General features: G+C 36.5%; 1 protein-coding gene across 1 annotated transcript in view; it reads left to right on the forward strand.

Annotated features, from left to right (window-relative positions):
* Positions 1-11,223, forward strand: part of LOC145783592 (uncharacterized) — a 77,447-nt gene extending 66,224 nt beyond the window's left edge. The window contains exon 2 of the mRNA XM_082595487.1: positions 11,194-11,223. The gene's annotated coding sequence lies outside the window, so the exon portion shown is untranslated. The remainder of the gene's footprint in view (positions 1-11,193) is intronic.
* The last annotated feature ends 627 nt before the right edge of the window (positions 11,224-11,850 follow it).

The raw sequence follows: 11,850 nt of genomic DNA on the forward strand, positions 1-11,850 counted from the left end.
AACTCCTCAACCACTAGAGGTAGATCAAAATTTTTTTTTCCAAAAGATGCAGAATACCCAAGTTCCTATATGTTGTCAATACATTATATATGTCTAACTGCCCAAGTTTTTGTGTACAATCCAAAAAATAATTTTTTATATACTTTAGCTGACATTACACCAATAACACATGTATCGGCATGGAATTTTACTGGTATATATATTTTGTAATTTTCCATTTAGACGTATGTCATAAAAAGCTTATTGTTGTATATTTGAATTTCAGGTGAGCTTAGTCATTGAGCATTGCATTAAATTAAAAGATTGTTAATAACAATATTTTAGTTCAATTTGTTTAATAGTAATTTGTTATATTTAGCATAATTAACAAAATGTCCTGGTTTCAGATGTGGTAATTACTGTATCTGATATTATAAAATGGGTAGTTCTAATCTTAGTACCGGTATTAGGTTAAGAAACAAACTATGGTTACTGGATGAATATGTACCCTTGAAGAATGATTCATATAAAATAGTAGTTTGTGGTGCAAGCCCTCCTTCAGATCAAGATGTCTTCATGAATTTTAAAGGACAGCATGCTAAACTTCAAGATGAAACCAGGAGGCAGTCTGAAGTTAGGGATGCTGCTGAGAAAACTGTTTTTGAAGTTCAAGATTGGTGGAAAAGAACAACTGATACCGACAATAGTTTGTCATCTTCTGGATTTGTAAGTGAATGAAGGATAATAGCAACATGCTCCACATTTTTGTCTACATGATGCAGACCTTCAAGCATTTTCCCATCCTATTGTAATATAAACAAAGCATCAGGAGCTTCAATTGATTGCTAAATATTATGCTGTATTTTGGAGCCAGCAACAGGTTTTGCAGCATCTCTTTGGCGTTTACAGGTCATGACTGAAAGAGTAACCTGACCACTTGATGTTTCATGTGTTTTCACCTTATCAGCAAACACAATTTCAGTTAAAGCTCTATGACTGATTTGGTGTGTGTCAGCTACTTTACATACTTCCGGATTGATTAGATTTACTATTTTTGAGTATTTTTTGTGTGTGCAAGGAGGTTCAGAGTTTTCGTCATCTTGGCATATTTTAATTTCACTTTCTTCACTGTCAGTTTCTAATCTAGTAGTGGTTTTGATTGAATGTTCTTTTCTTTTTGCCAAAATAGTTTCATTATTTGCTTTTCTCTTTAATTTTTGAGTTGTCTTCACATTTTTGGATACAATGCTTTGTGGGGTCTTTCAATGCTTGCAACCATTGAAAATCTTCAATTAAAACAGGATTGGTTGAAGTGCTGGCTTTCCATTCAAATTCTGCAGATACAGCCCAAAAGATTTGGTTGCAATCTTGCAAAAATTTATTTCTAGCTTCTACTTGTTGCTTGGAAGAAATTTTGGTTCTTTTGCAAATCCTGATATCTTTTATGTAAAGTCAAAATCTTTTTGAGTAATCCTTTTTCAGATTTTAGTTCTATACCTGTTCATTCCGATTTCAGATTTTAGTTCTATACCTGTTCATTTCCACCAATCTTGAACTTCAAAAACAGATTTCTCAGCAGCATCCCTAACTTTAGACTGCCTCCTGGTTTCATCTTGAAGTTTAGCATGCTGTCCTTTAAAATTCATGAAGACATCTTGATCTGAAGGAGGGCTTGCACCACAAACTACTATTTTATCTGAATCATTCTTCAAGGGTACATATTCATCCAGTAACCATAGTTTGTGTATTAACCTAATACCGGTACTAGGTTGGTTGGTTTTGCATCTTTATCCTTGGAATGACAAAACCTTGATTGGTTATTCCTGGTAGTTTCGCATACTTGTAGAGCAGCGTTTCTTAACCGGGGGTGCTAGCACCCCTTGGGGGTGCTGGAATAGACTGTAGGGGGTGCTACATGCATGTAGTATAATACCAAAAAATGCCATTTTACTTTTCTGCATTTTTTCATCTTTCTGCCAGTATCAGCAGTTGTCATATCAATGATTGCTGTTTTGAAGTAGCCAACATGATTGGCTGTTATTGTAGTCATCTCCCAGTCAAGTACGCAAATTGATCCTGAGTAGATTGTGCGAACTTACCTGGTGGGTGCTTTGTTGTAATATTGTTGCTCACCTCTCGCTTCTAGAAACCACCATGGCAAAATACATTCCCACAAATCACTCGTATCCAGAGAATGGATACAGCAGCCCTTCTTGGCAGACATGAGTGATGATAATAGACTAAAACTGATTGACATGCAGGTGAATCAGAGTTGTTGGACAAAATTTCGTCCTTCCGCTTCCTGATTTCTGGTGTGATCAGTTGACAGCATATCCTGCATTGGCACGAGCAACACTAAAATTGATTGTTCCATTTCCGACTACCTACTTGTGTGAAAAGGCGTTTTCCACTATGCTCCAAATAAAAACAAAGGAATCGCCTTCAACATGGGTTGCTCCACGATATGAGAGTGGCTTTGACCAACACGAAGCCTCGAATAGAGAAATTGTTCACACATAAGCAACAGAAATCCCATTGATACATGTGTAACTATAGTTACCCAGCTGGATAACTTAAGTATGCTTAAGTTTGTCCATGTTCTTTCACTATTCTCGGGTTTTCCTATTTCTTTTATCACTAATGACGATAGTAGTTTTGAAAAATAAACAAAATGATCAATTTGTACATCGCTTTCTTTTCAATAGTGCAGGCCAAAGTTTAATGGCGGCGCCGAAATTTTGACATGCTTTTTGATCGCTGGCGGTATATTTTGTATTTTTTGTCGCCTAACAAACTGTGCTGTTGTTTTAAGAGGGTTGAATCACTTACATATGATTATAATTGAATTTCTGTTGGTGAATGAAAGTCAAATACCAAATCCTGAGTCAACTTCGTTAAAACAACAGCACAGTTTGTTAAACAACAAGAGACTTCATTACAAAATATATCGTCAGCGATCTGAAGGCATGTCAAAATTTCGGCCTCTACTAAACTTTTGGTCGGCACTGTAGTAGTCGTATGTCAACAATAGTTAGGGGGTGCTAGACTGGTCAGGCCTGTTTACAGGGGTGCTAGAGTCCGAAAAGGTTAAGAAACGCTGTTGTAGAGGCTTTTGACCCAAGGCCGATTACCGAGATTGGCAGAGTGAAGTTTTCCGATTGTTGAAATGTTGTTGCCAGGGAATTATTCCATTCACTAGGTGAATGGAATAATTATTCCATATTAAGATTAGAACTACCCATTTTATAATATCAGATACAGTAATTACCACATCTGAAACCAGGACATTTTGTTAATTATGCTAAATATAACAAATTACTATTAAACAAATTGAATTAAAATATTGTTATTAACAATCTTTTAATTTAATGCAATGCTCAATGACTAAGCTCACCTGAAATTCAAATATACAACAATAAGCTGTTATGACATACATTTAAATGGAAAATTACAAAGTATACCAGTAAAATTCCATGCCGATACATGTGTTCTTGTTGTAATGTTAGCTAAAGTATATAAAAAATCATTTTTTGGATTTTACACAAAAACTTGAGCAGTTAGACATATATAATGTATTGACAACATATAGGAACTTGGGTATTCTGCATCTTTTGGAAAAAAAATTTTTGATGTAGCTTTAGTGGTTAAGGAGTTATGACGTTTTATCCGATTTTAGCCGCATTGTCATGGAAACGAGATTTAGGAGGCGTAAGACCATAACAAAACAAAAAAAATTTTGTTACATTTTGATACGGTGGTATAACCACAACTTTTGACAAAGTTCCTAAGAAATCTGATAAAGTCACCAAAATTTGGTACAGCCTAACATACCCCACAGACATTGGAACAAAATAGACTAACGATTTTATTAAAATAATATCACAATCAGATCGTGCACCCATTATCTCTGCATCTACAATGGAAATCACTCAAACCTCAGATTGTGACGTCATAACAGAAACGTCACCATTGCATAAGACTGTTGTCAACAATAAATCTACTGTGAGTATTTCTGCTCAAGACAACCATTTCAAACCTTTTGCTGTTGTATCCACCTTAACAAAGCCTGAGTATGCCTATAGCAGTTTTAACAAAGCCTAAAGCACTATAGCAGTTTTCCACTAACTACCAAAAACTTCACATGCGTACACACACTGGGGAGAGACCTTATCAATGTGAATATTGCGATAAACGGTTTGATTTTTTGTCCAACTTAAAGGACCACAGAAGAGTACACACAGGGGAGAGGCCATTCAAGTATTCACGAGAAAAGATTCACTCAGTCCGGAGTGCTAAACAGACATTCTAAGACTCGTGTACTGAACACAATAGAAGTCCCTCAAGCGTCGAATTGTAATGTCGCTTCAAAAACGTCATCATTGTGTATTACTGTGTAAGATTTTCGTGAACAATAAATCTACAGCGAGTGATCCTACTCAAGACAACCACTTCAAATCTTCTACTATAGTCTCCACTGTAACAAAGTCTGAGGATCCGAAAGATTTCATCAGAGAGGAACTTAACGTAACATCAAGATCAAGTTTACCAAAGCATCCCAAGAAATGTAGGATTGTCGCTTGCGAAGTATGCAACTTGCGAGTAGCAATCAACAACATCCATGCTCATATGCGAACACACATAGCTGACGATCCTATAGATATGATTGAAGAGAGGAGGACACAAGACACAGGAGGAATCTCCAATGAAGTAATACCAAGAACATGTCCATCAAAGCGTTCCAGCAAACATTGCACTGTTACACGCAAAGTATGTAAAAAGCAGTTTTCCACTAACTGCCTAAAACTTCACATGCTTACACACACAGGGAAGAGACCTTATCAATGTGAGTATTGCGATATACGGTTAACTTGTTTGTCTGACTTGAATATCCACAGAAGGATACACACAGGAGAAAGGCCTTTCAAGTGTTTACAATGCAGCAAAAGATTTAACCGATCCTAGGATCTTAAAAGACATTTTAAGATTCATGCACGAAACACTTCTTGTTAGGCAAGTGGCCAATAAGTCACTTACTATTAGTAAAAACTTATTAAAAGGCGGGGAAACCCACATTAACTTTTGCGAGTTTTTTGTTTCGGCGTGATGTCATTGTGTACAACATGCGTTTTAGAAAAAAAAATCCAAATTTTGTTCCTCTCGTTTCGCTAATGCCGCTTTTGTTTGATCCCCGTTGGCGAGGCATGTCACAAGGTACATGCAGTATTGTTCAATTTAATTGAAACTGTCAAGAAAACAGGCTGAATTTGTGTATATTTGGTTTATTGCGATAATTTAACAGATGTGTATAGTTTAATACCAACACAGAACGGCAACATAGAACAGCAGTGTAAAAAATCAACTGGTTTTTCGGTAGAAAACCGAGAAAATCCTGACATTGCAGCATCTGAAAGATCAGGCCGCGAAAAGTCAGAACACAAATGCCCTGGAACAGAAATAGCTTCCCAGTTTGTTTGGTTGGTGGGCATTCTCCGGATCCGTTGTCAGCAGGACATTCAGCAGCTCTTTAACGTATCCTTAACAAAAACGTTAAGTGAACGTCTTTGCAAGAATTGTTAAGTTTCATTTTACAAGCATTTATCTTCAGCCTGTTTTCTCGACAGTTTCAATCAATTCGAACAATACTGTATGTACCTTGTGACGTCACAGCCGGATGCGCGCGAGGCCTCGCAAACGGGGATCAAACAAAAGCGGCCTTAGCGATACGAGGGCAACAAAATTTGATCTGCGTTTATACCACATGAAATAATACCACCCGACCTTGGAAATATCTTATTCGAGATGTGGCTTTTGTGGCGTAAAAATATTGACATCAAATTGTAATTTTGACTTTGAACAAGGATGAAGAATCGATTCACTATGACAGGAGCATGAACTATGAAATATGTCGGCAGTCTGCAAAAGTTTCGATTTTAAATGCAACATAGAAAACATGATAGAAAACAGCCCACTCAAAATAGCCTGATTTATTTTAGCTGACAAAGTATAATTTGTATGATTGTTTGTATCGCGTAACAACACTACACATTGTGGAGCTTACGATTTTCCAAAAACAATTACATGTAATTCAGATATGGTTGGTTCCTATTGTGAAGCCACTTGATTGTGATGGATCTTGTGATAACGATTTTTGATACTTTAACATTTCTGTGTTAAAGTACATCGTGACTAAATATTTGGTTAGTGTGCCTACTCAATGTGTAACAAGTTTTAGAATTTCTTGCTGTAGATTTGCTGATCATCATTGTTTGTCGTCTGCGTATTAGCAAGTCTTTCCAGGCTAGATTGGAGCGCAGGAAGTCTTCAGCCACTCAACAGTCTATTCGTCCAGGACCCCCAGACCCTCAGTCTATTGTTAATACTTCATACATCATTGTTAATGCTACGTTTTAAAATGTTAGGTTTTTATTTGGCGATCAAAATTGTTGATAATTGCTCACCAAGCTCTTCAGTAATGAATCTCAGTTCGTGTGATCAAATGAAGCGATGTGTCAATACCATTCTTCCCTGTTGTTTTACGTACAAGGTTACTGAACTTTTCCATGCTTTCGTTCATGATAATTACATTTGTTATAATCTTTGATGTTAAAAAGTTTCGGCTTTATCGACAGAAATCGTTTTGTTTATATATTGTTTGTAATTTTTGTCGAAACTCGCAAGATACGTAAAACACCTGTTTGTATGATATTCAATAATGAAACATGAGTTTAACAGTTATAATCAACATTCTTGTTTGACAATATTTTTACTAATACAAACTAAAGTAGTTGAACTTTAAGCTTTCAGAATTACTCAGCAAACGCATTGTTTGTGCACATTCTTTGCAATACTTGTTTTCCTTGATTTTATATTTTGTTATTAATTTTCAATATTTTTTGTTATATTTCCAGATTTGTGTTTCTGTAAAATAACAAATTATCTGAATAGTTCACCATGCCTGTGAATCAATCTTTTGATCATCCAAGCCTTGGAGAAGTCTTCAGTGAATCGCGAGATGACAGAATCCTTGAAGTGTTACTGCGATTTCGCCATGACGTCATGAAAGAGATCTTCGAAATCAAAGAAGCTCTAAAGGAATCCTTGATGGGGAGATCTGAGTCGCTGTCTCATGTTGATCCTCCAAAGACATCAATTTCTAATGGCGACGATATTGAGGAGAGAACTGAGGTTGAGCGAATAAGGTCAAAGGTTGATGAAATTATAAATGAACAAAGCTTGAAAGACTTTCCTGACAAACAAAGTGATTCTTTGAAGCTTGAATCGCTAGAACCTGTGCTTGGTCATTCAATGGACATCTCGACTTCAACTGAGTCTCATTGTGATGGAACAAACATATCATTCTTCTCCACATGCCCCACAGACATTGGAACAAAACAGACTGACGATTTTATTAAAATAACATCACAATCAGATCATGCACCCATCATTTCTACATCTACAATGGAAGTCACTCAAACCTCAGATTGTGACGTCATATCAGAAACGTCAACATTTCATAAGACTGTCGTCAACAATAACTCTACTGTGAGTATTCTTGCTCAAGACAACCACTTCAAATCTTGTGCTGTTGTCTCCACCTTAACAAAGCCTGAATATGCCATAGCTTTTGTTAAAGAGGAAGTTTGTTCAAACGATGTTTGTTCCACTGCAAAGGTTAATGCTCACATTCCAACACACACAGGGGAGAGACCGTATAAGTGTGAGTATTGCGATAAACGGTTTGTTGTTTTGTCCAGACTAAAGGACCACAGAAGGGTACATACAGGGGAGAGGCCATTCAAGTGTTCACATTGTGGCAAAAGATTCACTCAATCCGGAGTGCTTAACAGACATTCTAAGACTCATGTACTGAACACAATAGAAGTCCCTCGAATGTCGGATTGTGACGTCGCTTCACAAACGTCATCATTGTGTAAGATTTTCGTGAACAATAAATCTACAGCGAGTGATCCTACTCAAGACAACCACTTCAAATCTTCCACTATAGTTTCCACTGTAACAAAGCCTGGGGATCCGAAAGATTTCATCCAAGAGGAACTTAACGTAACATCAAGATCAAGTCTACCAAAGCATTGCAAGAAATATAGGATTGTCGCTTGCGAAGTATGCAACCTGCGAGTGGCAATCAACAACATCCATGCTCATATGCGAACACACACAGCTGACGATCCTATAGATGTGATTGAAGAGGAATTTTGCTCAAGCGATGTTGGTTCGTCTCAATGTCCATCTGCTCGTGTTGTAACATCAGAACAAATTCATAGATTCAGTTCAGACTCTACGACAACCACCAGTGTTGGAATCGACAACACCTTGACCTCTATTGACGCAATATTAAGCTCAAGTTCACCAAAGCGTCCCAGAAAATGTATCACCATCACTTGCGGCACATGCAATGTACGGGTAGCAATCAACAACATGAAAGACCACATGCAAATACACACAAGAAAAAAACTTAATCAATGTGAGTATTGCGACAAACAGTTTTATTCCTCATCATCTCTGATAGCCCACAGAAGAACTTGCACTGATGAAAAGTTTCGTCAGTGTCCTCAACACTCTAAAGATATCACTTATGAACGATTTGAAAGCCGAAACCGAATCCACACAGGAGGAATCTCCAGTGATGTAATACCAAGAACATGTCCATCAAAGCGTCCCAGAAAACATTGTACTGTCACATGCAAAGTATGCAAAAAGCAGTTTTCCACTAACTGCCTAAAACTTCACATGCGTACACACACTGGGGAGAGACCTTATCAATGTGAGTATTGCAATGTACGGTTTGCTTGTTTGTCTAACTTGAATAGCCACAAAAGGATACACACAGGAGAAAGGCCTTTCAAGTGTTCACAATGCAGCAAAAGATTTAACCGATCCTGGGCTCTTAAAAGACATTTCAAAGTTCATGCACGAAACAATTCTTGTTAGGCAGTGGCCAATAAGTCACTTACGATTTTCAAAAACCTATCAAATCGTTTTTCTGTTTCTCACGCACCGATTGACAAAATTACAGAACAGTTGCTAGGAACCAGACCTGATACCTAGCCCAAGTGTTCACTGCCATATTAAAGCATGTCAAAATAGGCTTCATATTGCTAGGTATGTGGCCGATGGGTCACAAAAACACTGCGACGTCATGCTTTTGCTTGATAGTTTAGATGATGGTTTACTGATTTGAGTTTAGCTGGTTGATGCATTTGATCAGCGTTTATAGTAACACCAACCGACCTTGGAAATACCTCTTTCGAGATGTGGCTGTGTGGCTTAAAAATATTAACAACAAATTGTGATTTTGACTTTGAACAAGGATGAAGAATCGATTCACTATGACAGGAGCATGAACTATGAAATATGTCGGCAGTCTGCAAAAGTTTCGATTTTAAATGCAACATAGAAAACATGATAAAAACAGCCCACTCAAATTAGCCTGATTTATTTTAGGTGACAAAATATAATTTGTATGATTGTTTGTATCGCGTAACAACAATACACATCGCGGAGCATACGATTTAAAAAAAAAAAATTGCATGTAATCAGAGATGGTTGGTTCCTATTGTGAAACCACTTGCTTGTGATGGATCTTGTCATGACGATTTTTGATACTTCAACATTTTTGTGTTAAAAAGATCGTGACTAAATATGTGGTTAGTGTACCTACTCAATTTGTGACAAGTTTTAGAATTTCTTGCTTTAAATTTGCTGTTCATTAGGGTGGCTCGTTTTTGTCATTTTTTTAAAAAAATTTTGGGGTAGTGGGGGAATGGTGCCTAGGAATGGTGCCCTTGGTGTAGTGGGGGAATAATGAATGAGTGAGAAAACGATCATGACAAAATTTGAGATTCGTAACAAATTGTCTTCAGCCTCCTCATGGGCCCAAAAATCAAAAAATGGGGTCAAAAACGAAATTTTTTCAAAAATATTTTTTGTTTGGGTAAATACAATCTTGTTTAGATATATCTAATTAACCCCCCAAAAAAATTGAAGTCATTTGAACTATTCCTTCAGCTTCTGAAAATTTCGATTTTGCTGAAAATTTTGCATTTTTGTTTGTGGTTACATAACTACAAACTTCATCAGTGACGTAAATACAAATAAAAGACGTAACTTTTTCCTACCAACTTAACCCACTTTTATTAAAAAATGACGCAACAGCTCAGGGCAGGTCTATAATAAGAAATACAATGACGTTTTATAGTTGGCAAAATATCTAACGCAATTAAGTATTATGTAACCACAAACAAAAATGCGAAATTTTCAGCAAAATTGAAGTTTTCAGAAGCTGTGAGGAAGCTGAAGGAATAGTTCAAATGACTCCAATTTTTTTCTTAGGTTAATTAGATATATTTAAACAAGATTGTATCTACCAAAACTAAAAATATTTGTGGAAAAAAATTCGTTTTTGACCCCATTTTTTGATTTTTGGGCCCCATGAGGAGGCTGAAAACAATTTGTTACGAATCTCAAATTTTGTCATGAGCGTTTTCTCATTGGCACCATTTTCCCACTACCCCGAGAGAACTTTAAAAAAAGTTCAAAAACGAACCACCCTACTGTTCATCATTGTTCGTCGTCGTCGTCGTGTGAGCAGGTCTTTCTAGGCTGGATTGGAGCGCAGGAAGTTTTCAGCCGCTTAACATATTAATCGTCCAGGACCCTCAGTCTGTTGTTAATACTTCATTTATCATTGTTAATGCTACGTTTTAAAATGTTAGGTTTTTATTTAGCAATCAAAATTTATAATAACCAAGCTCTTCAGTGATGAATCTCAGTTCGTATGATTGAATGAAGCGATGTGTCAACATCATACTTCCCTGTTCACTTACGTACAAGGTTAATGAACTCTTCCATGCTTTCGTTCATGATAATCACATTTGTTATTATCTTTGATGTTAAAATGTTTCTGCTTTATCGACAGAAATCGTTTTGTTTATATGTTGTTTGTAATTGTTGTCGAGTCTGGCAAGATACGTGAAACATCTGTTTGTATGATATTCAATAATAAACATGAATTTAACATTTATAATCAACATTCTTGTTCGATAATACTTTTATTAGTGGAAACTGAAGTAGTTGAACTTAATACTTTCATAATAACTCCGCAAACGCATTGTTTGTGCACATTCTTTACAATTCTTGTTTTCCTTGACTTAATATTTTGCTATTAATTTTCAATATTTTGTGTTATATTTCCAGATTTGTGTTTTTGTAAAATAACAAATTATCTGAATAGTTCATCATGCCTATGGATCAATCTTTTGATCATCCAAGCCTTGGAAAAATCTTCAGTGAATCGCGAGATGACAGAATCCTTGAAGTGTTACTGCGATTTCGCCATGACGTCATGAAAGAGATCTTCGAAATCAAAGAAGCTTTGAAGGGATCTTTGATGGAGAGATCTGAATTTCTGTGTCAAAGTGATCCTCCAAAGACATCACTTTGTAAAGAAGGAGGGAAGAAACAGTTAATGGATAATCAAATTCCCTATAGACAAAGCTTAAATGAATCTTTCGACAAAGATGATAATTTTTCATCGATTGTTGAATATGGTGAACTTGATGAAAATAGTGAACATGGTGAAAATGCTGATGTTAAGAGTAGCAACGATCGTGAAGAGATGAACCTAAAAGATAACCAAGTATTCTATAAACAGAGGTTAATGAACTCTCTTGATGAAGATTACGATTTGTTGATGGTTGAATCTCTGAAACAGAACTCTGATCATTCATTGGACACCTTACCAAAAGTTGATTCTCATTGTGGCACTACAATCGTACCATTTGTCCCTGTGTGCAACACAGAGGTAGGAGTGGGTGAGAGCCAAAACGTTGCTCAAACAAGACCACAATTGAA

The sequence above is a fragment of the Aplidium turbinatum genome, chromosome 14 (assembly GCF_918807975.1).
Source record: "Aplidium turbinatum chromosome 14, kaAplTurb1.1, whole genome shotgun sequence".
NCBI classification, from domain to species: Eukaryota; Metazoa; Chordata; class Ascidiacea; order Aplousobranchia; family Polyclinidae; genus Aplidium; species Aplidium turbinatum.